This window comes from Adiantum capillus-veneris, chromosome 20 (genome assembly GCF_014529385.1).
Source record: "Adiantum capillus-veneris isolate H3 chromosome 20, ASM1452938v2, whole genome shotgun sequence".
NCBI classification, from domain to species: domain Eukaryota; kingdom Viridiplantae; phylum Streptophyta; class Polypodiopsida; order Polypodiales; family Pteridaceae; genus Adiantum; species Adiantum capillus-veneris.
In genome coordinates, this window is record NC_140950.1 from 94260343 (window position 1) to 94283137 (window position 22795).

At 47.7% G+C, this 22795-nt stretch overlaps 1 protein-coding gene and 1 pseudogene across 3 annotated transcripts in view; both read right to left on the reverse strand.

Moving 5' to 3' along the window:
• The window catches only part of LOC147432922 (uncharacterized), a 65743-nt gene that overhangs the window by 22794 nt on the left and 20154 nt on the right, over positions 1–22795 (reverse strand). The window lies entirely within an intron of this gene.
• On the reverse strand, positions 16528–18880 carry LOC147432923 (uncharacterized; annotated as a pseudogene).

Genomic DNA, 22795 nt, shown 5'->3' on the forward strand with positions numbered 1-22795 from the left:
CTCCATCAACTCCCACCTATCCGCCATGTGCTCTACCACTCTCTCCCTTTTCATTCCCCTACCCTATGCTCCCCATTTCATCACCTTATTCTCTAAATAAAGCTTGACGTTTTGTGAGTATGTTTTCTTGCAATGTTTTGCCCATGTGAGGTGTGTGGAATCGCCACCTAGTCTTGTGTTTGGAGTGAGTTTGTGTATGTGTGAAGGGTGTGCGGATTCGCCATCCTTTTGTGGTGCCTAAGTACTAAGCCGCTATACCCCCTCCCTCACTCTCTCTCTCTCTCTCTCTCTCTCTCTCTCTCTCTCTCACTTGATCTCATTCCCTTTCCTCTTCATCATTGATCCCAAGAATCCATCTCTCTTGGATGAAAACTTTGTTATGGTGGTGTGCTGTTTGCGTCCTAGCCGCTGAAGCTAGGTGGTGCCCCCTGTTTGCTTTACCATGACAGGCTCGAGGCGCGCCATTCGGTCCCCGGTGTTTTAGAGGCCGTCGGGGGTTCGGGGTTCGCTTTGCTCCCGTCATTTGGTGCCCCCACGGAGGAGGACTTTCTAAGACCCTTCAGTTTACAATGCTGAAAGTGACGCCCACTATCAATCATGAACGAATGGCTGAAGGAATTTTTTAACTGGAGGACGGAAGAAGAAGAGACGAAGAAGGCACTAGCCGCCTTCATTGAGGTGCTACTGCCAGGCTGCAGTGTCGTCAGCATTCAAGAGGTAAATTCTCCATCTCGTGTCGCTCGTTCTAACTATAAATTGAGAGCATCAGGTGGGAGGTCGGTGAAGTGCCATCACTGTTGTCAACCAAGGCACACTGTCAATGAGTGCCAGCAACGAAGGCAGCGAAAGGGCTAAAGTCATCTACATCGACATTCATCGCAAAGAAGTCATTCACATCAAGGAAGGGAAGCAAACGGTGAGACCTCTTTTCCCTAAAGAAACTACAGTCAAAGTTATAACTCCAAAGTGGCCTAAAGGGGCTGCTCGAGCCAAAGGCAAGGAGAAGATAAGCCAGTCTGGAAACACATGACCCCGAAGGGAGAAGCATCCGGCCAAGCAAGTGCTTCAAGCTCAGAAAGCCGGGTTGTACCCAGTTTGCCAAAGAGAAAGTCATCCGAAGCTAAGCGGCGAAAGGTCGCCTACCGATTTGCACGACGCATGCGAGTGCTACCAATCCACTTCGACAATCCGGAAGAAGAAGTGGTAAGAAGATTCCCATGTCCTAGAGAAGAGTGGTTCGGCTACTGCTCTCGCTGTTTTGGAAAGAGAGTGGAGGATCTTCCTCCTCTCCCTGTACAACTTATCCTGAAGAAGCTCTCTACCACGGGAGAAACCCAGTGGGCTGGGGACGAGTTGCAACTGAATGGAGTAGAATTCATGCAACACGCCGACTACGGAAATTACCTGCAATTGTTGTTAGCCAAGAGGCTGGGAGTGGTCAGACGCGTCGCCATCACCCCGTACGTGCTGAGCAACGAAGGAAAGGTAGAGCCCATGAAAGGCGACGACCTCTTGTGGATGTGCCGACTCATCAACACTGGCACGATAAGAGTATAAGTAAGTATTTCATCCTCTGTGCATGATAGAAAATGGGCCAACGGCATTCCCATTCAGATTCTTGCAGCATATACATGTGAATATCTATGTAGATAGGAAAGTCTTCTACCAACAGAAGATCGTACACCTATTCGGTGCGGCGGTACTAGGAGAAATCCTCAATTCCCCGAACCCTATCATTCTCCCCATATTAGATTACCATCATTCCTTTAATGTTTCTATCTTTATCTTGTTAACCTATCCACCCACCCTTGTAAAAAAAGCTGCTATGAGCCGCTACTGTTAATGTAATGTTTAAAAAAAAGAAAAAAAGAAAAAGAGGTTTGTAATTTCCTGAGTCACTACCATGGCAAGTGTTTCTTTCCCCACGTTCAGTGGAAAGAAGGGAGAGGATCTCACCACCGACTTTTTGGATGATTTCAACATTGCTTGTATCGTCTCCAACAAAGATGACAACGCTTCACGACTTAGAATTTTTCCTCTACTGATGAAAGTAGAGGCCAAGTCCTGGTATAATGCATTGCCCCAGGCCACCAAGAATGCATGGGATGTGTTAATGGCTGCTTTTGTAAAGAGGTTTGGTGGAGGCACAACCTCGGAGAGACTATGGCAGTTACTTACAGAATTAAAGCAGGGAGGCCTGCTGGAGTATGCCACCTACGAGTCCAAATTTGTGGACTTATGGGAGAGATGGGTTGCCTCGCTGGAGGAAGGTGAAGGAGCGCCTAGTTTCCTAAAGAAGGACCGTTTCATTGTTGGTCTATGGTCGCCGCTTAGAGAGAAGGTGAAGGGAAGGTTTCCTGCAACATATGAGTTGGCAGTCGAAGTAGCCCGCCTTAAAGACAAGAAGCTGCGCATGCAAGCAAGAGTAAACGAGTCAGAGGAAACAAGCTCGGCCCAACCAACCCCAGTGACTGCAACAGCCAATCATAGAGTCCAACCACAGGAGGCATCAGAAGAGCAAGACCTGCTGAGTCGCATCACCACCCAACTAGAGAGTTTATCTATGCATCTGGTGCAGCAAGGGCATACACCTGGAAGGAACCCAGAACAAGGAAGAGGACAACGAAGGCAGAACCCAGAGTATCATTGTTACAACTACGGGGAAGATGGCCGTGGAATGTACTACTGCCCACACCCGAGGAGGCAGAATTTCAATAGAGGGGGGAGACAGAATCAGATCTCTCCACCAAGAACACCACCGCCACTTAGGCAACCAATCCCACCTATTCAAATCCCACCACCAGCGGTGCAACCACAGCTAGCCACACCAGTTCAACGCCAGTCACCAATGCAACCACCACCACAATCACCACTTACAATCATCCTACGCCCACCATCAATTGGTACCCGCACACCAAGTATCATTGGTCTTGCAGAAGAGGTCAAGATGAAGGTAACCGAAGAAGGATCAAGCGAGAAGTTTATTCAAAGAACTGAAGCAGTGGAACAAGAGGTTAAAGAATCAAAAGATGTTACCCAAGTGGGGGAGGTAAGTCAAGAAAATTGTGTTACAAATATGAGTACATCTTTAACCTTGAATGAAATAGACACCAAAGCGATCAATCGACAGCATTGGGCAGTAAGCGTAAGAAGGTGTAAAGTGTTGATTAGGCCTCGTCAGAGTAAGAGGAATGCAAAGGGCATGAAAGATAAAAGAGAAGAGGAAAACCAGCTTGCTAACAAGGCTTTGCAGAAGGTGGACAACATATCAATCAAAGGGGAGGGCTTTGAAAACGGAAGCCTGTGCACCAGCATGGACCCAGGACAGCGTAGCAAGCTAAAGGAATCTTGCATCGAGGCAGTTTCACTTGAGGACCATAACGAAGAGGTAAGTATGATTGAAGGTTTGGAGTTGGATATTTCTCCATAGGCTTGGCAGTCGAGCAAGACTTTATTGTGTAGTGTTATAGACTTAGAGATGAGTAATGCCTCTAGTCTACTGAAGGGTTTTATAAACTTGGAGATGGGTAATGCCTCCAGTTTATGTGAGGGTGTTCAGAGTAAGTTTGATGATCAATATGCTGCCAACCTTTTAAGGATGTTCCAAACTCCTCCACAACACAGCATTGTGTTTGCATGGGATGCATCAGACCTATGGCTATGGCTAGCTGCTCTAACATATAGAGAGAAGATCAGCATGGAGATAAGAGAAAAGGAGCCATGGATAGACAAAAGCCTAATAGAATGCAAGAATGAAGACCTCATTCGCAATTTGGTACAATTTTTTACAAATAGTGCATCCTCTCTTTGGAGAAAGGTAAGTGAATTACGCTTGTATTTAAGCCGCAAGGTAGATGGCTTGCTATTAGCATCAATAAAGGAAGCTGACATGTTTGAGCACACCCAAAAGAAGCATGATATGCTTGCAGTTTTTTCTAGTCATGGCAGTAAGCAGGACTCTGAAGACAACTTGAGCTCACCACACCAACAAGGCGGCCATATATGGTGGATTCTTGGTACACTCTTGGGAATCATAATTTCCAGTTCTGCCTTTGCAGGAGCCAAGATGCTCATTTCCCCTCTCGCTACTGATGGTTACAAATTTGGTCCAATTTGGCATGCAAATTTTATTGTTCGGACACTGCAGACAATGATCCTATTTTTCACTTGGGATCCAGGAGGACACTAGCACAAAGTTCTGGAAGCCATGGGCTTCCCCTTTAATCAACCGACACTATTCCAAGAAACAAGCTATCACCCGGACCTGTTACAGATTAACGAATATCCCAGAAATCTCACCAATGGCCAAATGGAATGGCTAGTTCAGAAGGCAACTCGATATCGGATCCTACAGCTAAGCGGAAGAAGAAACAGAGCTAGAGACATGAATGCCTCTAGCCAAAAGGGGAGGGCTAATGATGGGGGCTTTTCACAAGACAAGCTCCCATACCCCTCTTCTCTCGTCCCCACCCCATGGAAACCTCCTCTTAGGGAGGGAGTGATAAAAGGCATTAGAAAAGTAAGAAGAAAATAAAGTATGATTATGTAAATATATGAGAAAGGTAAAATAGGCCACCTCATGCCTGCGGGGCAGCCCATCCCCACCTTGCCTCCTTTTTCTTCAGTGATGCCCCACCGTGTGTCCCTTTTCCTCTCCTCCACTCAAAAGGTCAACCCCCTCTCTCTTCCCCTTGTCCTTTCTCCTTTTTCTCTCCCCTCAAGCTACCCCACCTCTCACCAATAATGCATTATAACTCACCAATAATGCACCCTAACTCACATGCAACTTATGCTATCTTCCAAAACAGTATACCCCACCCCCCTTTTCTCTCTCCTACACTCTCCCATGATCCAAATACCCCCCTCTCTCTCTAAAATTCGAAATCTCTCTTGTCTTGTAGCCAGATGGCCTCCCCCACACTCACACACACTCAGTTTCACTGAAAAAGGTGCCCACAGACCCATCCCCACCCAGTGGTTACCTGATTTTCTTGTGTTCACACACATCTGCACACAGATTCACCTCTTAACACACTCCCCTCTCTCCCCTCTTGTAATTACTTTATTCTCCATGTCACCTCTCACTTTTTTTCATCAACCCATCTCTCTCTCTTAGTCTCTCTCTCATGAGACTGCTGTTCTGGCACATATACACACAGCCAGACAAGTGGGGCCCACAGTCACATGGCCTATGTAGATAATGATTTCTTCATTTCTAAATTCTAGAATTCCTCCCCCCTCCTTCCCTATATAAAGAGGGGTCACCATCACACTAAACACACACACAACATCACCAAAGAACACACTATGCACTGTGTGTGCCTAGTGCACACACACACCCACACCATCACCACCACCGCAATCACCATGCTTGTCTTGAGCATGACCTCTACACCCTTGGCTATGGAAGATGAAGGGCAACTAAATGAAAGATGATGGCCATAAACCTCGTGCGAGTCTTCTCCATCAACTCCCACCTATCCGCCATGTGCTCTACTACTCTCTCCCTTCTCATTCCCCTACCCTATGCTCCCCATTTCATCACCTTATTCTCTAAATAAAGCTTGAGGTTTTGTGAGTATGTTTTCTTGCAATGTTTTGCCCATGTGAGATGTGCGGAATCGCCACCTAGTCTTGTGTTTGGAGTGAGTTTGTGTATGTGTGAAGGGTGTGCGGATTCGCCATCCTTTTGTGGTGCCTAAGTACTAAGCCGCTATACCCCCTCCCTCACTCTCTCTCTCTCTCTCTCTCTCACTTGATCTCATTCCCTTTCCTCTTCATCATTGATCCCAAGAATCCATCTCTCTTGGATGAAAACTTTGTTATGGTGGTGTGTTGTTTGCGTCCTAGCCGCTGAAGCTAGGTGGTGCCCCCTGTTTGCTTTACCATGACAGGCTCGAGGCGCGCCATTCGGTCCCCGGTGTTTTAGAGGCCGTCGGGGGTTCGGGGTTCACTTTGCTCCCGTCACTTGCAATAGTATTCAAATTTCGAGCGGTGTTGCATTGTCTTCCACTTGGTGTGGAGGCTATTTAGTAATGCAATTTCAAAATTCAGCATGTGTTCTCCCTCCTTGCCCTCCTCAATAAGCATGTCCACATATGCCTCTACATTCCATTTAGCGAACCATTTCTTAATGTCCTTTATGAGGCTCGATGACAGAAATTTGCTTTTTTTTGTCTTTTGCGGCACACATCCCGTTTCCCATGCAATGCGGGGGATTCGAGTAGTAGGCATCGCTTTGACCTTCATGATATACGTGTACATTTTTTGCAATGCTTTCATTTCTAGTGGTCTCTTGCCTGTCTCCAAGAGTAGCACGGAGTATGGTGTCGTCTTTTTGACCCCCATGTGTCAACATAGAATTTTTTCTGAATTTTTTCAATTTCATTCCATGTGTGGGCTGAAATGCTTGCTCTCCATATTTCCACTCCGTAGAGGATGGCTTGCACTACGCATGTCTCAAAAATGGTCGCTTTTATCTCCCATCTTTTTATGCTCCTTTGTGTGCACATGTTTTCAAATTGATAGTGCTTGGCAAGGCCGATGTCAATTCTATTATGTGCACATTGTCCCCAAGCATAGTTGGACGGGATGTCAATCCCCAAGTACTTGAAACTATCGACTTTCTCAATTTGTTTCCCTTGATACATGAGGGGGGCGTGGATATCCATCTTACGAGTCTTTACAATCATGAACTTTGTTTTGTCTACATTGATTGATAGACCCACATTTTCACAAAAAGCATGTAACGCATCGACCAATTTCTATAGAGCTGTAATATCATGGGCGAAAAGAGCCACATCGTCTGCATAGATGAGCATGAGAAGTGTAAACATCCCGATGGCTGGTTCATCCCCTTCTAGTTGAGGGAGGAAGCTTTCTATTTGATCAATGCACAATCCAAAAAGAGTAAGGGAGAGAGGGCATCCTTGTTTGACCCCCATGTTGCTTGAGAAAGCTTTGGACAGCCCTTCGTGCGTTTTTAGTTGACATATGACTCTGTCATAGAGACGTGCTACCGCACTCCTGAGATGCATCGGTACTTTTATGCATTCCATCCTTTTCCATATACCCATTCTCGGGACCGTGTCAAAGGCTTTGGTGAAATCTACAAAGCAACAGTATAATGTTTTTCCCTTTAGCCGACTCTCTTCCATTAATACCCTGAGTGAAACAAGGTGATCAATGGTGCTATGTTTTGGTTGAAAACCTGCTTGTTCTTTTGCTCGTTTTCCATTTGTCTCTGCCCATGTGCTTATGCTTTGTTCTAAGATGCTTCCCAAAAGCTTTGCCATGCAAGATCCAACCATAATGGTACGGTAGTTGGTAGGCTGATTTACATCCCCTTTTTTGTAAAGTGCTTTGATCCAGTTCTTTTGCCAATCCTCGGGTAGCCCTTGAACAATGGCTTGGTTTAGCATTCTATTATCCACTCTCTGGCTCTCATACCTGACCATTTAAGCATTTCTGAGTTCAAGTGTAGTATGTCCGGAGCTTTCCCATTTGCAAGTTTCTGTATGCCTTTTTTAACCGTTTCGGGATCAAAGTGGTCTTGGGCATGGAGATCGGTTTGCATGTGTGGCATTTCTTCCGCATTATTATGCACATATAGTTGTTCCACATACATGTACATGTCATCTGAGCTTATGTCCCCCATAATGTCATGTCTCCGTCCTTTTATTTTCAGCCATTTTTTCTTGGGATTTTTCTTGAAGTTGGCTATGGCTTGTGTCTCCGTGCGTAGCTCATAGTTTCTTCTTTTCCGCCTCTTGAGATTTGTGTAGTCTTTTGATAGAGTTTCCCATTCCGTGTTCGTCGTTGACAGTGCCCGCAATTGTTTTTTGACATACTTGCACTCTTCATCAAACCATGGGTTATTGTAGCGCGGATAATGTGTCGTGCTCTCTACAGTGTGGGTGCCCCTCAGTGCAATGTGCGTGACAATCTCACTCAACAGATGGAAACTCACTCAAACAGAATGAAACACAGAAACAATGGATAACAACAGAACAACAGAGACACAACAGTGGACTAGAACATGTGGACTCGACTATCTCAAAGAACCATGTACAGACTCTGGCGTGGCAGCACACTCAGCTCCAGCCCAGGACTCACAGGTACAAATGGGGGTGTCGAGGCTCAGATGTGCAGGGATGGTGAAGCAATGCTCTGTGCAAGACTCGCTACTCTCGACGACGATGCTGGACCAAAGGTGAAGCCGATGATGATAATGACCCAACGGCTCATAAATGTCAGCCACCTAAGCCAATCTCCAAAGTGAGTGGTGGTGGTGACCTGGCCACGATGTCCACTAGACCACCGTCCGTATCCTGCCACGTGTCACTGCCCAGCCCAGCCCACAGAGTCCGTCCAGAGTCCGACTAGTGTGAACCAGGCCAGACCAACCGTACTAACTGAGTGTCCTGTGAAAGTGACACTGTAGCCTGCTACAGGTTGCCCGCCACAAGACCGCTCACCATCTCGGTGAGAGGAAATATTGAAAAACTAGGAGATACTGAAAAAATGTGAAATAAAACCAATCGGTACTGCATGTACATCTTTCTTGAAGCAGGTGCTTGGCCCACCCATGCAAGAAATGATTGCAGCTGGCAAGAGAATTCAACTTTGGAGGAGGAGGTTTCTTTGCTCGATCACAACACAGGATGGCGGATTCTTATGCAAAGATGATGACAAAGAATTTAAAGAAGTTCCAAGTAGAGTGTGAAGGGCTGCAGCAAACTCTTGGCACTTCTCAAACTGAAAACCAATGAAGTGTAGTCGCTCTAAAGGAGGCATATGAGAGGCTCTTGAAGGAGTTGCAGAGGCCAGTAGTAGTTGTTGAGGAAGAGCATGAAGGGTTCACGAAGCAAATTGAAATGCAGACTTCTTGACACGAAGCAGAATGAAACACAGACTCCTTGACGAGAATTTTTGGGTTGCAAAGGGAGCTTGAGGCTCCTGAAGATGATCCCGTTTCTTGTTTCTGATACCTACTCTGTGGGTTCTGAAGATGGAAGAATCAAGTTCAGCGCCTCAGGAGATTCAATTAAATGTAAAACTTCTGGCTGATCCATCTCCAGTAACATGCCGGTAACTTTTCCTGCGTGATCCAGTTCTAAATGATCTACAAGCGGATACAACTTCTCGCCCAACATCAATCTCTGTTGTTGAGGAGGAGCTGATGCTAAGGCTGATGCCAAAGCTGCAATCAGCATAAAGCTTGTATCAGATGTGCTCGAAGGCATTCCAGCCATTTCATAGCTATTGGCTCCTTGAAGAGATACTTCCTAGCCATTCCTAGACGTCTGAGAGTAGCGTAGTGCCCGGTTCCGCCACGAGAAATCATCTGCTGAGGCAGAAGCGGTTGCTGCTGAGGTTGGGTTTATTAGATAGGGCAGGGGTGGGCAGGGGCGAGGGGGAAGGGGCAAGGGGCTAGGGACTAGGGACTAGGGACTAGAGGCTAGAGGCTAGGGGCGAGGGACTAGAGGCTAGGGACTAGGGGCGAGGGGCTAGGGACTAGGGACTAGAGGCTAGAGGCTAGGGGCTAGGGACTAGGGACTAGGGGCGAGGGGCGAGGGACCAGGGACCAAGGACCAAGGACCAGGGGCTAGGGGCAAGGGACTAGGGGCTAGGGGCGAGGGGCTAGGGACTAGAGGCTAGGGACTAGGGGCGAGGGGCTAGGGGCTAGGGACTAGGGGGAGGGGCTAGGGACTAGGGACTAGAGGCTAGGGGCGAGGGACTAGGGGCCAGGGGCTAGGGGCAAGGGACTAGGGGCTAGGGGCGAGGGGCGAGGGGGAAAGGGGGGCGGGGGCGAGGGGCGAGGGGATGGGAAAGGGCGAGGACGAGGGGAAAGGGGGAAGGTTAGGGCGAGGGGGAGAGGGGGAGGGTAGGGCGAGGGGAGGGGGAGGGATTAGCTCGAGGGTGAGGGTAGGGGCGAGGGCGAGGGCGAGGGCGAGGGGGAGAAGGGGAGGGTAGGGTGATGGGTAGGGTGCAAATAAAGAGCACGCAGCTATCATGAGCAAGAGAGATATCATGATCTTGGAATTCATCTTGCAGGACGGGTTCGGTGAAGGGAGTTTGCTAGACACAGAGGAGAGCTTTGTTCTGGTCTGAGAAGCAGACACCAAAGGGGTTGATGTTTGAAGGGGGGTGAACTGCTGTAGAAGAGATTTCTTACTGCTTTTATGCTTCTTCATAGGCTCAGGTGGCACATTAGATTGAGTTGCTGTGGAATCATTTGAAGAGGGTGTTCCTTTAGGCAAAGAGTGAATAGAGACTCCATAACAACGCATAGATTTGGTAGCCTCCATCCACTCCAGCAGATCTTCGTGTGACCCTTCAGGTGTAGTAGGCTGTTCTCGTGCAGGGTTGGTTTCCATTGACAAAGAAACTTGCTGCACCGCTGGATCCATACCTCCTTCCAAAAGGATGGGTTGCATCGGGGAGCCAGAAGTTTGTATCCACATTGCGTCGTTTCCCCAATCATGAAGTGCTTTAGTGTGTCGCAGCCATGGTCTTCCAATGAGCAAAGGAAATCCGCCCTCAACCTGGGGAAGACGAACCACCATAAAATCCAAGTTAAAAGTAAAGTTTTGTACCTACAGAGGCACATTGTCCACGATGCCCACTGGGTATACTGTTCGTTGATCGGCCAATGTAACTGTGAAGGGGGCAGGGCGAGTAGGTTGTAGACCTAGAGCTAACATAGTGAACTCGGGCATCAAGCCGGATAGCTGGTACCCAAGAATAGATACAGTGAGACGAGGACTTTTATAATCGGTGAGGGGAGCAGTTGGATAGGAAATCAAATAAGACTCTGAGGGCTGTACAGGGAGGTGCCCGCCACTAGGCCCAGCCCCCGGGTACAGAGACTGAATGACTGACAGGGTGTCACTTCTAAGTGTTGCGTCGAGCCTTAGCATGTCGTATAGTGACACCTGCTGAAAAGTATTTTTCAAGATGGCTTCTGCTGTGGGCTTGTCGCCTTCGAACTGGGCTCCCTTTGGGACCTTAATCTGTTCCAAGTCAGTCACTGCTTCCAAGAAGGCTCCATCAATGTCAGATAACAGGGAAGTTGGTTTGCTCTGAACAATTTTGAAGGACTCGTCCTTTGGGTCAGGTAGACCAGATTGAGGAAGTGGGAACTGGCGAGGTGGACCTATGGGCAGACTGAGACTAAGAGCTGCTCTTTGTGCCTGAGTAAGGACACCAGCAGGCTCCTCCACTTGCAGTGGCTTAACCACATGAGTAGCAGGTGATGGTTGAGGCACGGTGTTCACAGTAATCAAATTTATCTTCGGGAAGGTGAAATCTTGCTGGTTCTGAGTCGAGCCTGAAGACGTGGATGCCCTTTGCGTGGGACAATCCTTACTGTAGTGATCCTTCGAATCAGGACAATGACGACAAGGAAGGGACCCCTCAGGTAAAGGACACTTGCTCTGATAATGCCCATATTCTCCGCATCTGTAGCAGAGTATGGGCCGATTGGAAGGACGAAACGGGGGACGAGGTGGTTGCTGCATGGAGTTGGAGGCTGAAGTGTAGAAGCTCTGAGGGGTTGAGGTGGCATTAGCATTATAAAAACTGAGTCGGGAAAGTACTTGACATACCTTGGACAGCAGGGTTATTGAGCAAAGGTGGCATGTAGTTGGGATGGCCGTAGTGGGAAACCATGTTGGATGCTGGTGCTAACCCCTGTTGGAGTGTAGGACCAAGACTTTGCTGTATTTTGTGCAATCCCTTTATATAGTAGCAATCCTTATCTTCATGACCCGATTTTTCGCAGAAGTGGCAATAAGAGCGAAGGGGACAGTCCTGTGGAGGGTGTCCTAGAGAGCGGCATGAACTACACCATACCATAGCCTTAGTCTCCTGCTGAGACCTGAGCTCTTCTAACTCTCTTTTAAGTTGATCATAAGCCTCTTGATGTGGAGGCTTCTCCTGTCTGAGAGAGAAGGATCTCTCTTCTTGCAGGACCCGGTGTAACTTTAGGGCTTCCAGTTCCCTTCGTAAAGAAGTCAAGGGGTCTGTTGGACTGTCCACGAGTACAGGGGCAGTATCTAACCTAGGAGAGTCAGTGAACTGCATTCTTGCTCCCTCTATTCTAGTAGCAGTAGCAACAAAGTCTTCCAGACTGGCTTCAGGACGGAGGCTTTCTCTGAGCTTTTGTTGAGAAGTCTTAGGCAGAGCCTTCTCTACCGACTTCTTCACCATGAATTCCCCTGGTTGCTGAGGCAGCTTGGCGACCAGGGACTTTGTTCTGGTCATGAGCTCTGCAAATGTCTCCTTGGGCTGGAGCAACAGGTTGGCCAACTCATCTAGAATCTTCTCTTGATAAACCCCTGGTCGGAAAGCTTCACAGAACTGCTGTCTTAACATGGTCCAAGTAGTAAAGTGGTTTTTAGAAAACTGACTGTACCATTTATCTGCAAGACCATCCAAGGTGGACGGAAAGAGCACCAGGTATGCATCTTCTCTATTGAGGCCACGACCTCTACAAAGAGAGACAAACCTCCGAGCATGGTCGTCTGCCTCCTCTGTGGAGAGACCCTTAAAGGTAGGGAACTTGATGTTCACCTTTGCCAGAACACTTGTGAGCTCCTCCATGGCCTCCTACTCCTGCGTCTGTTGCTCACTAGCTTGCTGTAACAAGATGGGGGAAAGCCTTGGGGGAGAGCCTTACCGGAGAAGGTGACCTGGAGGATGTAGAACCGGTCGAAGGAATGGAGGTAGCCGTATGAGTAGGTATGGGTGATGGGGTTAATATGCTTCTACTGGGCACCAAGGGTTGACGCCGTCTGTGGTAGTACTTCAGAGCTCAGTAGTGCACTTTGACGCTCCAATGACCTCCTTGTATGTGTCATGCAGTAACCGCCAACCCCACCAAGCTTTGGGCAAGAAGACCTTCACTTGGGCAAGACAACCTTCACTTGGCTGAACATTGGTCTAGACTCTACTAGACCAGGGCGAGTGACTAGACCACCTGGCTTGGACCAAGACGAGGAAGGACTAGACCAGGGACGAGAAGGAATAGACCAGGACGAGGATTGGGTGGACTAGGGCGAGAGAGGACCAGACCAGCAAGGCGAGAGACTAGACCAGCTAGATTAAGCTGTCAAGGGTGAAATTGGACCAGACCAACAGGCTGCACAAGCGAAGCGAAGAAACCAGCTACTCAACAGAGTGAGACTTCAGTTGAGGTCCCACAGTGATCGCCAAAATGAGAGCACCTGTAGCGCGGATAATGTGTCCTGCTCTCTACAGTGTGGGTGCCCCTCGGTGCAATGTGCGTGACAATCTCACTCAACAGATGGAAACTCACTCAAACAGAATGAAACACAGAAACAAAAAATAACAACAGAACAACAGAGACACAACAGTGGACCAGAACATGTGGACTCGACTATCTCAAAGAACCATGTACAGACTCTGGCGTGGCAGCACACTCAGCTCCAGCCCAGGACTCACAGGTACAAATGGGGGTGTCGAGGCTCAGATGTGCAGGGATGGTAAAGCAATGCTCTGTGCAAGACTCGCTGCTCTCGACGACGATGCTGGACCAAAGGTGAAGCCGATGATGATAATGACCCAACGGCTTATAAATGTCAGCCACCTAAGCCAATCTCCAAAGTGAGTAGTGGTGGTGACCTAGCCACGATGTCCACTAGACCACCATCCGTATCCTGCCACGTGTCACTGCCCAGCCCAGCCCACAGAGTCCGTCCAGAGTCCGACTAGTGTGAACCAGGCCAGACCAACCGTACTAACTGAGTGTCCTGTGAAAGTGACACTGTAGCCTGCTACAGTTATGCGGTAGCCCTTTAACATGATTTCCTCGCCGATGCGTTTTTCCCATTGTTTGTTCCACAGCGTCACATAGAGCTTGTTTGAAAATTGGCCATGTTTGTGCGATGTGTGATGGTATGGGTACATGAGCAAGTGCATTGTCTAGATGTTCTGCATACCTACTTTTCTTGTCCACTTGCATTTTGTATGTCCATGATCGGGCATGGGGCTGTTTTTGAGAGAGTTGAATGATGAGAATAGGATGAATATGTCTGAACTTGATGAAGAACACCAAAATTTTCTCCACGCTCATGCCGATTCTTTTCAGAGGGCCTGCCAGGCGAGTTACCACCCGCTCGTCCTCAGGATCATACCATTGATCTAATACCTGGAAGCACACCACCGAACCGGCCACCTTACCGTGTGAGCCGAGCCCAGAATGAGGAAATTATGAACCAAGTGAAAGACCTCTTGGAAAAGGGTCTTGTCGAGCCTAGTACTTTACTATATTGCTCTCCAATGTTGTTGGTTTAGAAGAAAGACGGATCTTGGAGAATGTGCATCGATTATAGAGCTCTCAACACAATCACCATCAAGAACAGATTTCCGATTCCTAGGATCGTGATATTCTTGACCGACTACAGGGATCCTTGTGTTTTAGCAGGATCAACTTGAAGAGCGATATCATCAGATCCGAATCGCGCCGGGAGATGTCTACAAGACAGCTTTTCGGACGACTTTTGGGTTATTTGAGTTTTCGGTGATGCCTTTTGGCCTAACCAATGCTCCTGCAACGTTTAACCGGATGATGGACAGGATTTTTCGAGAGTACAGACTATTTGTTGGCACTTTCTTTGACAACATCATTGTTTTCTCCAAGGATGAGACGGAACATAGAGAACATCTGCTACAGGTCTTTCAAGCATTACGAGATCACAAGTTGGTGATTAATGCGAAGAAAAGTGAATTTTTCCTACCCGAGATACACTTTTTGGGACACATTGTCTCAGCAGCAGAAGTGCAAATGGACCCGGCCAAATAGAGACTATCCGTGATTGGCCCGATTTGAAGAATGTCCATGAAGTTAGAAGCTCTTGAGCTTGTGTTCGTTAGAAAGTTTGCAGAGGTTGCTGCTCCTTTGCATTTGTTGACGGAGAAAGGAGTCCCTTTGTCGCAGGGATCCATAGAGCTGATTGCCTTTCAGACACTGAAAGAGAAATTGACTACAGGACCAGTTTTGACTTTCCCAGACTTGCAGAAGTCATTTGAAGTATATTGTGAAGCTTGTGGTCGTAGTCTGGGTGCAGTCTTAATGCAAGAAGGCCATGTCATTGCCTACGAAAGCCGATTGTTCTCAAGGCCAGAATTGACAGCACAGATTTATGAGAAAGACCTTTTGGCGGTTATCCATGCTCTTACTCGGTGGCGACATTACCTACTCGGAGCGGATTTTACTGTCTTTACAAACCATCAGAGTTTACGCTACTTCTTGTCACAGAAGCAGCTATCGGAAAAGCAGATGCGATGGGCGAACATCTTGTCACAGTTTCACTTCCAGATTGTCCACGTGCAGGGACAGAAGAATTTGATGGCGGATGCTTTGTCTTGGAAGCCATTGGTTATGGCTATTTCTGCGATACATCATAAGAGCTTCGAGGATATGGTCGATCAGTATGCCACGGATATAGATTTTGCAGATATTTTCACTCGGATACGGAATGGGCAGATAGTAGCGGGATATTCCATTCGGGATGGCTACTTGATGAGGAAAACGATGTTGTGCGTTACACAGCAGTTGAGGGAAAAGGTTATGACCGAATGCCACTGTCCAGCTTTTACGGGTCACCGCGGCATTGCTATCACCTTGAAAGGTGTAGAGAGATACTTCTTTTGGCCGAGACTCAAGAAGGACGTGGACGATTTTGTGCGCAGTTGCTTGGTATGCCAGAAGGTCAAGATTGACAGGCATAAAGCACAGGGATTGTTACAGCCTTTGACCATACCCACCCGCTCCTGGGAAAGTATTGCAATGGATTTCATTTTTTATCTCCCGAGAACACAAAGTGGTCACGATGGTATCTGGACTATTATTGACAGATTTAGCAAGCAAGCTCATTTCATTCCAGTGAAGAAAACAGTCAAGCCGGATCAGTAGAGAGACTGTTTGTGGCCCAGATCTTCAAATTACATGGCATGCCCGAGATGATTGTCTCCGACAGGGACCCCTGTAAGGTGCAGCGGAATGAACGTTGAACTTTGCTCAAGATGAGTGCCCCGAATTGTGCTCAAGGTTCCTTTTGTTCTTATGGAAGGGAGAGCCTTCCGTTCTTAATGAGAGAGTGCAATGATCACAAACAAAGTGAATGGACATTGTGCGTGAAAGTGTATGAGACTGAGAGATAGAGAGAGAAGAGAATACGGCACCAAAGACATAAAACCCTCCTCCGAAGGCCCCACCATAGTTACATGGGACGGCGGGTCGGGTCGGGAACGGGGTCAGGAACGGGGACGGGACGGCAAAAGTCAAGAAACGGGGACGGGGATCAGAACGGCAAAAAAAAAAGAGAGTTTTTTTGGCATTTTTTGACCTACACACATGCCACACACATAGAGCATCACTTTGACCATAAATTTACACTAAATAGACCAAAGAACACATAGGCGGAAATGTGCTAATAAAACATCGATGATCGATGGATACAAAATGAGAAGTGCATGCCACAAGGGCTCAAGAGTCAAAAAGCCTAAAGGACTTAGGACAAGCCTGAGGCCTCAAGGATAACAAAAAGTACAAAGGGCTATGTAGTAGGTAGAGTCATAGACTCAAGAGTCTAGACTCGAGAGTCGAGTGATCAATGATCATCAAACTCAAGAAGTGCTCGCCTGCTGAATCTCCATATCATCGTCGTAGTCGAGGTCGTCAGCGACATATGAGGGCTCGGGAGGCTTGCATTGAGGCTTGAAGTCCTCCTCTAGCTCCTCCAAAAGAGTATCGGCCATAGATAGATTCTCTTGTGCCATCTCCCACTCAGTGAAGGGATCTTCCTTGTGTGTGACGCTCTTGGCAAGCATGCGCAAGTTAGCCCTCACAAACACCAAATCATTGGCCCTCTGAACCCCAAGGCGATTCCTCTTCTTAGAGGTAATGTGGCTATACACACTCCATAGTTGCTCCAAGCAACTAGTGATACATGCTTGGCTAAGGACACGAACAGCCAAGCGCTGCAAATGTGGGCCATCTCCTCCATAGTCCTCCCACCACAAAACCAAGCCAATCTTGTTGCGATCAAGCTGTGCATCTACACATCCATAGTAGCCCTTCTTTTACCTGTAGTTGAGTAGCTCGTCTCTAATCTTGCGCCTAATGTCACTGCTAGGCTCAAGGCGCTCCAATGCAAGTCGCCATCCTTTGCTCACCTCCTTGTTGGTCTCTTGACGCCTTCCCTAAAACTCAGGGTCAAGCACATAAGCTGCCGCATGAAGTGGAGAGTAGTATCCATTCCACCTCGACTCACACAAGCCATGAATCTCCGCATACTGAACAGGGTCAGGCACAAGCTTCTCAAGTGCCTCTATCATCCGATCCATGGCTTCATAGACTTTGCCAATGCATGGCTGTAAGCCATCCACCACTCGAAGTAGGTGTAGAATAGGCTTGACCATGGTGTCAAGAGTCTTCACCTCCTCCCACCAAGCGGCGTCGTCGGCCCATTCTCGGCATTTCAATCCTGTTGCTGATGTAGACTCCGGCATGGCCTGGAACTCATCACTGAGAAAGAGGCCCCTTAAGGCTCCGCCACATGTAGACAAGTGGCCTAGCATAAGCCAATTGAATGCAAATCTTGTCTCTGAATATTTGAGCAAGGACAAGTGGCTCCTCTTTGAGAATTCATGGTGCACTTTTTGATGGTTGAGCACAAAGGAGACAATTCGAGAGGCGTCACCAATGGTGGGTGAAATCCATGACAAGTTCCCTATGTCCTTGAGGAGGTTATTGAGGCAATGCGCCATGCAAATTGTGACATGGATGCTGGGATACATGCCCTCAATGATAGCTCTGGCTGCCCTATTTGATGCCTCTCCATTTGCAACCATACAAAGCACATTCTCTGGGCCGGTGATCTCTATGGTGCTTGTCCACTCCGTAGCAAGCATCTCGGCGGCCTTGCCACTATCGGATGCATCATGTGACTCCACAAAGTACATCTCCCCCCGAGAGTAGGCCACCACCCCGTGGATAGACCGCTTGCGGGTGTCGCTCCATCCATCTACAAGGAGAGAGACGCCATTGGTCTCCCACAAATCCTTTGTTGCTTGGGCTGCTTGCTCCACGGCAAGCTTCTCTTTGTCAAGGAGGGTGGTGCGAACCCTCTCCGATGAAGGTGGCACATAAGAGGAGCCATATTCCCCTATTTTCGTAACCATGGTTCGAAAGTATGGAGACCTATCCACACAAAATAGAGCATGTTATGTTAGTACGGAGAGTCGAGAGTCAAGAAGTTATAACCCATTATGAATACAAAATGGAAGATTGCAATGTGCATATGCCAAGGGAAACTCACCGCGAAGCATGGAAGGCAATGTGGTCGTGGAAGAAGAATCGGACAACCGACATATCCACCTCTTCCTTCAATTTAGGATTCCAATTTTCGTTGAGAGTGCTTTGGCGATGCGGAACGGAAGAGGACGGTGTAGATGCATGGCTCTTGAAGCTTCGAGAGATGTCGTCAAGGTTGGCTTCCCTTTGCTTTCGCGGTGTCGCCATGGCGGAGGGATCAACGGCAACAAAACGGCCCCTCTTGGCCGCTTCCGCAACCTCATACACCGTGAGCTTCTCAAGAATATCCAACCTCTTCTCGGGAGCTACATGAGGGCAAAACTTCACCTCGTGACCGGGTTCATGAAGAAGATGGGCTCACACTTTGTTTGAGCCACCCGTTCTCTTGTATGGGCATAGCTTGCATGTCCATGGTCTTGCACCGCCACCTTTGCCACGCGTGCTAAAGTCGACTTCATCCCACCACGACCACGTTTCCACGGCGGGTCTCCTTCGAGAAGAACCGGCTTGAGAAGTGGAGTTGCCTTGAGATGACATGATGGTGGAGAGACTCGAGAGAGTAGAGCTTAGAAGTTAGAGGAGTTAGAGGAGAGCTTGTGTGGAGAGAGAGTAGAGGAGAGCTTCAAAGTGGATAGAAGAGGGAGAGGAGAGCTTCAAAGTAGGTAGAAGAGGGAGAGAATGGAGACTCAAGGGTTGAGTGTAGAGCGTACGGGCTACGGCGCGTAGTCATGCTTGAGCCTTGAGCAATGAGGCTTTGAGTAGAGAGGAGAGCTTGAGCCTTGAGGGAATAAGTATAAGAGGCCCAAGGGGGCTTTTATAGCCTCCCAAGGGCCAAGCCCCCCCCAAAATATGACAGTTGGGCTGCAAATAGCCGTTTAAAACGGTCAAAAACAATCCCGAACGGCTATTTTTTTCCGCCTGAAAACTGCCGTTCCCAGCCGTTCGGTCCGTCCCCGGTCCGTCCCCCTACGACCTGCCCGTCCGGCACCTCTTCCGACCGTCCCAAGGCGTCCCAAGGCGTCCCCGGCCCGGTTACGACCGTCCCCCGGCCCTAGGGCCCGTCCCCCCATCCCTCTACACTAAGTGTCTAGACATGCACGGTCTGCAAACAGACTCACAAAAGTGCCAGATCACTTCTAAATCTAGACTAACTGGACTGATTGAACCCTTGTCGTGCTGTAGCTTGTCCACGGACACATAGGGTTGGATGTGTCACGTAACAACCCCAGATTCACAAGTTTGTTTTGGAAGGCTATTTGGGAGAACATTGGCACGCGGTCGCAATTCTCGTCATCTTTCCACCCACAGACTGACGGGTAATCTGAGATTGCCAATTCAATGATACTAGATTTATTGAAGTCTTTACATCTCGAATCAGAAGACTCAATGGGAAAAGTATTTACCTTTGGTGGAATTTGCCTACAATAACACGATACACTCTTCGACGGGGAAGGCGTCATTTGAAATTATTGAAGGTGCTACAATGGTTCCACCCTTCCTAAGCACGAAAGATAAAATTTTTGAAGCTGATGAGTACACGCGTGACTTGGACACGGCTTTTGCCAAGATCCGCAAGGTTTTGCAGAAATCTCAAGAAAGACAGAAGTCACAATTTGAAATTGAAGGAGAACGACTGGGTGCTCTTACGTTTTGAGAAGGCACGCCTAAGAAAGAAAAAGGGAAAGGAGAGGCTTTTTCCAAAGCTTAGTATGCGATACTACGGACCTTTCCAGATCTCCAAAAAGATAAATGATGTCTCCTTTAGACTGAAGCTGCCCGACACTTGGAGGATTTACGATGCTCTTCATGTGTCTCTTGAAGCCTTTTAAAGGTGATGTGACCGAAGATGGGGAGCCTGATGAGCAACCCGAAGTGAAAGAAAATGAGGAGATCCTTGTTCCAGAACAGATATTGGCACATAAAGACAGAAAGATTAAGGTAAAGTGATAAGGCGGTTCTTGCTTAAATTCAAGAACTATCCTGGTTGGATGCGAAGTGGATGGAGGAGGAGGCCCTAGCAGATACTCCTCAGATTTGTGAATCTTTACCTTAAAGCATTTGGATTAGCATAGTCAATTCTAGATGGAACCCCAAACTCAGCTTGGGCGGAATCTGGTGCAGTGGGTATGCACAAGAGGGGAGTCGCTCCACTCCTTTGTCAACTGATTGCCTCGATTTTTGATATTAAAGTCACTGATGTCTCTTTGAGTTTCAGGGATACTGTGCGCTGACACTATTCTGCTGTATGACTTTATGAACTGGAATTCCTGATAATATGATACTAATTTGTTCTTGACTTGTTTAAGTGGAGGAACTGATAGACGAAATGACTGCGGCATTTTGGTCTGAATGATCTCGATAGACATGGTTGCAATAAGGATTAGTCAATCGGGCATCGATGAGGTCCCGACTGGATCTAGATGCGATTGCTAAATATGTTGCCGATAAATCATGGTCTGAGATCCGAACGAATGTTGAATGTGATTTCTCAAGTGATGTCCTGTGATGTCAAGTGATGTGACTGTCGATTGGTACTTGTGCTAGATGTGTATTCCTAGTGCGTTGGTACTAACAGTCAGTGTCTGCTAAGACAGTTTATGGCCTCCGTCTATTTTGCAGGCCTAATCGAGGGCGATTACAATGCTTTCAAGAGGGGGGTATGTCACAAATTGGTGACGTGGTTGCTCGGTACACACACACTGCCTGCTGAAATGATGACGTGGCAATCCTGTACAGATCCGTAAATTACGCAGCTCTGCTGACGTGGCATGCCGTACGGAAGCCCGTGAATTGCGACGCTGTTTACGGCAGACAGCGGCAGCTTTTGACTTTGCTTTATTCTACGCAATAAGCAAGAGAGAGAGATAGCTTTATTTATCTCAAGCAAGGCTATGAGAGAAAAGTTGCTTTATTTTTACAAGGCTTTCTATTTATAGCTTTTGGGGCTCTGCTTTTGGCATCCCTTGTAAAACCTTTATAAGTGCGGGCGGCCTCCCACTTCTCAGGGACATCTGGACGCAGAGTCTGAGAGTGAGAGCCTCCCACTCCCTTGTACTTTGAGTTGCAGATTGATACAAAAGGAAATACCGAAAGGGGCGCCAGTCTTTGGGGCCAATATCTCTTGGCACGGAACTCTGTCGGGCCGTATCAAATCAATTGTGACTGAGAACTGTTTTGAAGTGAATTCTTGTCGTGTCGCAGTAGAATCTTGACTTGGAGTGTCCAAGTCTGTTACACCATCCCTGTGTTTTGGATAATTCCACATCACCTGGGGGAGCCTCTCTCTCAAAAGTAGCCGTGGAGAACATCATCTGGAAGGCCATTCATTCGAGATCATCCACGTAGCACATAGAGCCATGTGCATGTGACATCCCCTCCTGCTTAAGGTGAGGTGCGGGTGCCGAACTCCATGCAGGCCACAATCGACTTCAAGAGCCAATTTTGCACCTATCCCTAGATAGGAGTGTCTAGAATCCTAAGAGGATTAGTACCGGCAATCTTGGGAGTTGGACGAGTCCATTAGATTAGGTTTTCCAGTTTTGGAACCCTCTTGCATAAATGGTTTGTACAAGCATTTTGACAAATGTTATCACACTTCCGTGGGCATCTGCCATGACGAGCATGTAGGTCTAGGTTAGAGGAACGTGTCGGTCCAATTTGTTTGTCAAATGGGTCACAAAATAGTGAGTTATCGTCAAAAAAATCCCATGTGCACACATTTGCACATTTTCCCGACTTGGCACAAATTTCCTGACTTGACCTAAAAAGTCAATATAAAGGAAACCCTCAGCCTAGCGTTTTTTTCATAAGTTTGAAAGCGCCAAATCAGCTAGGCGTTTTTCATATGCATGCCTCGCATCTTCTTGCTCCACATCGCAAATCAGCCCCATCGTTTCTACAAGCAGCAAATCAGCCCCCAACGTTTTCACTTTCTCGCTGGAGATTGCTTGGATATGCTAAAGCTAATCCCATTGCTACAGCACGGACCTTCGGTATCCCGTTGAGTGTCACAAACGGGAGCGCATAACAATATAAACTATACTCGGATAAATAGAATTTACCACTTAATACTGAAGCCAAAAGATATATATATATATATATATAGAGAGAGAGAGAGAGAGAGAGAGAGAGAGAGAGAGAGAGTGAGAAGATTGACACAGTACTGGGACAGCAGATGGGGGGGGCCCCATAATAGTATCTTTATTACTAAGGAGAAATCTATACAAGCACTTGAACCGAACATATTACCACGTCGTTCTAAAATAAGACTCGATGGTTCCTGGAAGCCTTTGCTTCCTATTCTTGGGGCAAAACCCTTTTCCAAGGAACTTCCGTTCCTTATTCCAAATCCTTGAGAACAAAGTTCTCACCTCTAAATCTCACCTTCCAGACTCAAGGCATGGTGTCACGTGCACATCTAACCCTATGTGCATGTGGACAAGCTACTTCATG